A 6,000-nucleotide genomic window follows, 5' to 3' on the forward strand; every position below is an offset into this window, starting at 1 on the left:
AGGAACATATAATCGATATCGATCTCTGCTACTAATTCCCTTTGATGTTTTGTATGCCAATGCAAGCATTGAAAAAGTGAAGGGCACTTCTGATGCTTATGTGTCGATTAACACCGGAAATCCCGGGCAACAGAGACGAAGCGTTTGTCGCCCGCTACTCGGTCGGTTGTGTGCTTCGACGTGCTTCATATTTCTTTGTCATTGTCTTTTTTTTTCTTTTGTTGTATTTTTCACATTTGCACATAAGTATACGTGATAGAAACAATAAATGCGTAAATCGGCCTGCAATTTGAATGCGCACAATTAAAAAAAAACTATTATTGATCCGTGTATGAGCGCCCATATTTTCCAAGTTTTTTTGTGGGTTGAGAAAGGGTTCCAGTGATGTAATAGTTGTGTACTATAATATGGATTGAGTCTTTTTTTCTGATCAAGCCAGATAATGTAGTCGTTTGCAATTACAGTGTAAGACAATGAAAAACGTATGAAACTCGTAACATAAACTCTTTTTAATTCCAAATGTGTCATTGTGAATCAGAGGGACGAGTTCAAATTGTAGCTAAATTCTTTTTAGGAATGCTGTGACGATCACCAATAACCTCGAATATGTATTATATACACTAGTTTATACTCGCACCGTGTGTGGTGTTGATACATTTCCAGGATATATAATGTATATAGCTAATGAATCCCTGTAGCTTATAGGAGGTATAGTATTTGTGCAGTTTCCTGAGAAATATTTGCTACTTATTATATGCAGGAAAGAGCAATTAACTACGACTAATGAATTAACCTATTATTTAATTGGAAAAAGCGTTACACACCGAGGTTTAAAGCGGTACTAATTCGCTATTAACTAATTCCGAAAAAAAATGTTTTCTGGCAACTTTATGTTAATTATGCAAAACAAATCTTTCCCTGAAAAAATATATAATGAGTGTTCTGTTTATATTATCTTAATATTATCGTATTTATAAAACGAGTATTCATCTTTTTATTTTTTTAGACTTGCGTAAGTTTTGAACTAGGGCACAGAATTAATAAACACTATTACCCTTATAATGTGTACTCAACCTATTATTTTTTAAAACAAATCATATGTTTCTTTTTTGTACAAATAAACTTTCAAAAATCATAATTATTTAATAGTATATAGATTCATTATTATTGTGTAGTATTAGTGGTAACTTAAGTATTAGTATTAGTAGATATATAGTATTGTTAATCATGTTACATAACTAGATTTTAAAAATCTGTTCATGCTAAATTCAGTGTTAGCATGCCAAATATTTCATACCCCATGCCTATCTATTGGAAGTATTAGTAGAAGTAATAGTATTAATTATACTAGTAGTTGACGTATCCTTTTCGTCTCATATAACATTTATAAGCTAGAAATATTCCTCCAGGAAACTTGCTTAGATTTCACTTAAAAGTTTTGGTTTTTGTTAGTAATTATTGGATTTTAATGTTAATAGAATTCATAATAGATGATATGTTATCCATTGTGTATGCTTCAAGCAAAATTGGTGTCATAGTAGTAGAACCTGGAAAATATAAGTAATTATCATACGCATAAAAATACAGAATTATGAACCAGGAATATTCGGCTATTAGCCGGAGGTTAATAAATGGCTTAGTTTTTGAGTAGATGAACATTTTATTCATATGAGAAAATCCTAAGTGTTTCTCGGTGTATTTTTCGTGCTAATTTCCAATCTAAAGAGATATCCAGGTTAAATGTTTTGCGCTGCCTCAGGAAAAGGGAGATAATGCAGGATGTGTTATTTATGGAAAAAAGTCCATTTTCATTATTCACTAAAGTGAAATTTAAATAAGTTGCTTAAGACATTTAAGTGGATCAACAAGAAGTTGATATGCCTATATGTTCATAAGATGTGTTTATTAAATTCGGAATTTTCAGCAAATAAAATAACTTATGTAAAGCCATATCAACGAAAAGTTACTTTCTATTGTCGAATAAGTTTCCCGAATTGTAAATATCCTCATAAAATACTGCAATTAATATTCATTTGATAAAACAAAACCATGAAAAGCATTTATATATATTTTCAAATATTGTGGCTTTCCAAAATCATAAATAGAAGAACTGTTTTCAAATATTTCTAGTGATTCAATGACGTTTCTTCATTTTGGACGGCGATTTAGTTTTTAATGTAATTTTGTCAGACATGCACATTGATATTTAAACTTTAATGTTTAGATTAACTTGGACTTTATATATAAAAGAATATGGTAATAAGAGTATATTTTTCAGTTATGTTGAAAAAATTGTTATGAAGTAATACATTTAGAATTACAGCATAGTTCACTGCCAAAAACTCATTTTTAATTTCAGATGCTGCTACTTAGGCTAGGAAATGTTAATTAATTCTTTTTTCGTAATATTAAAATGGATTGTGCGTAGACTCAATTGTCTGCATGACACTCTCAATATCTGCTTCCTTCTTTTGATATCTAAACCTATTCAGGTCTTTTATTTATTATGGCAGCCCTATTCGTTTCCAGCCATTTTAGTACAGTTTTGAGAGATTTGATCACGTTGATTGAACGATAAAATGATGGAGAGCATTGAGATTTGAAAATTCAATCTGCCCACCTCTAGTCTTGCTATATCTATTCATGGTTTGTTCAGTTGTTTGGCCCATTTGCGTCTGACTAAAGGGGTACTGAGTGTGTTGCTGAACTACAAAATCTCCAGCAGCATGATGCTTTGCTATTGAAGGATGTGTATCAGGAACAGCAAGCATCTGACAGATCTAAACAGGAAGATATCAAGCATAGTTCAAATAGTATTATGCAAAATATGAGGGGACCATTTCTGCTGCTGGTTTAAGGTGAAGGACCCAATATTCTGTTAGTGTAGCACGAATAAAATTTAAAAACAAAACAACAAATCTGCATATTGAAGTAACTTATCCAAAATGCTAAAGTTGGAAATTGGCTGCATTTCTCTTGAATGAATAAGTTTTCGTTGATATGGCTTTCAAATTCTGAAAAATCACTTTCTGTACAAAGATATTGGAATTGTGTTTTGGGAAAAGACTCATGTGCATTTTTAAACAATTGAATGAATTTAGATTTTTCTTCTTCACTTAGCGTTTCAATAAAAGTAGGTAGGGGTTTCCTGCTTAAGGCTTTAGACATAATTTTTATAACTCTGAAACTTCGATTATAGTTTCTGCCTTTCATAATTTCATGATCCTTGTGCCACTGTTCCAGCTTCAAATATAATGGCAGCTAGCCCCAAATCTTAAAATCGCTTTCCAATGACACCGAGAAACGTCATCCGGGTGTGGAACTCACAAGTCTGACAACTGTTCTTTGCATATACATGGCATCATTCCAACGTACTTGCTATGCTTTAGCATAAAATGCAATATCAAATGTCAATACAATGCGGTCAGTTTCAAGTTCATTAGCAATTGCAAGACTTGTCAAAAATACTTCATTCAAAGTGCTTAGTTGAGTTGAGTTACCATTTACCACAGGCAAATATCCAATATTGCTTTTTAGTAGTATTTTGTCCTGTAATAAAAGAATATAACAACCTATCAAGCCTGGAATTGAAACAGTATTTTGGTTGTCACTTCTACAGCAAATATTGATCATGTTCATAGCCAAATTAGTAATGTTTGTTTTGGTTTCATGAAATCATTTAAATAAAACTTTGAATGCTGTCAATTGAAACTGATGGTAGGAAAGGGTCAACATTTTTTTGCCACATAATATTCTGGTATGGGTACTTTATCAAGCATCACACCGCGCTTCTTACTCCTGATAATTTGAGGCTGGTCTTTTTCTATTGTGACATCTTGATGGTGCAGTGAATATTAAATCCATTTCTGTAATGCTTCGTTTCTCAAATCTTTCTATCTGTTAAAACACCAGCATAGCTAGCGTTGACATATTTTATTTAAATGAGAAAACATGCTCTAAAAATATTGTAGATGTAAATAGCAGATTATTTTAATAGCTGGGAAAATTTTAAATATGATTTCTTTCTACATGGAATTATTTTAAAAAAAAACTGCAAAACTCATGGCCATGAGACTTTATTCAAAAACTGTTGTTAATTATGCTTAAACTAATTAATTAATACAAGAAAAAACACACGTGCGCAACACAACACATTATATCTCCATTCATAATTAAATTTATTGACACAACAGACGATTTGGTGACAGAAAAAGATATTTGCATATGCCGTATATTTATTTATTAGAAAGCAATCTTATCTTGCGATGTTTGTTAATCGATTATATGATTTTTTTATGACTCCCGATTTTTTGTTCGTTCGATTTGACAATGTTTTTAAAAGTTGGACAACGTTTAAACATACGAGCAACATTACCTTGCTTACAAAGATGTTCCATTTATTTGCATATTCCCAAATTTTTTCAAATGTTATTTCAGTTAAAGAAATATGTTTTTCATTGTCATTATTTGACTCAAAATGTATTGCACAAACATTCGGGGGATTCATTTTTTGCCGAATTTTGAAACTAAGGGAGGAAAGTACTGACCGATAAAAAACAAAACATTATATTTACTAAATGATTACCTCCCTTACAAGATTTTTACGCTTAATTTTTGCAATAAAATAATTTAAAACAGCGTATCGTTCACCTCTTTTTAGATTTAGACTCTACGGCATCGAAACTCTCAGAATCAAGTAACATTTTTCCATATAAGAATAACACGAAAATCGGGGTAGCCCATATGACAATAACCATATTAACATACCGGTTCCCGTTAGCTAAACGAAGTTCATAGAAGCCACTACAATGTAGGTGATCTATTTGGAATTAGTAGGCTTTGTAATTCATTTAGCGTACCGAAATATATATATATATATATATATGCTGACTGGGACAGTATTTGTATCTCCCACAAACTTCCACTTCCAATGGGTTGCGGCATGCACGACTCCGGGCGAATATCACAGAAAATGGTATTGCCGGTTATTCAAAAACGGCAACGGATCTTGAAGGTATGGAAACATACGTGATACCATTAATAGCGATTTCAGAGTTTTAAAAGAACCTATTGCTACATATGCTTTGATAATCTCGCCAAAAGAAAGAAAAACGCTCTACAATAATGACATGAAAAGGGGGTCAGCAAAGTTTAATTCCACTTAAAATGATTGATGCACGTAGTTATGCATAAACTGTCGTTTTGAAAAAGTAGGATAATAAATAAACAAGAGAATTCACACTTGATTCCTTATAACTGTCTAATGGTTTCAAACTGGTAACCAAACGTTGAATACATTTGTTACATTTTTTTTTTTTTTTACGTTGAATACATTTGTTAACTTTTTTTCTTTTTTTTTTGCTTTTTATTAATGCATACTTTTCCTGTTAAGTAAAATTTACATTACCTGGTTTAATATTTTGGTGCTGGGTTTTATGTAAGTTTCACCGCACTCAGCAGATGAAATAGAACGAGTCGGAAATGAATATATATATATATATATATATATATATATATATATATATATATATATATATATATATGTATGTATGTATATATATAGAGAGAGAGAGAAAGAAAGAGAGAAAGACAGAGAGTGAGTGATAGATAAATATATATAGATATATATAGAGAGATATATATGTAAATATATATATATATATGTATGCATATATATATGCATATGTATATATATATATATATATATATATATATATATATATATATATATATATAATAGAATATGGAATCACGATTACTTAATGTCATTTTCGGCAATCTCGTAGACGCTATCACAATTTGCTAATTAACTCAAATAATCTGATTAATTAAATCTTTCACCGCCGGGAATCTAAGAAAACGCCATTCTTGGGTTGAACGGATATCTGAATGCATATAAATGCATTATGCATTATGGAGTAATTGCGCTTGGGGGTTTCGGCATATATGACTTCTATATATATGAACTAGTGCGACACATACAATATACGACATAATTAT

The sequence above is a fragment of the Euprymna scolopes genome, chromosome 7 (assembly GCF_053919585.1).
Source record: "Euprymna scolopes isolate OS-2025 chromosome 7, ASM5391958v1, whole genome shotgun sequence".
NCBI lineage: Eukaryota > Metazoa > Mollusca > Cephalopoda > Sepiida > Sepiolidae > Euprymna > Euprymna scolopes.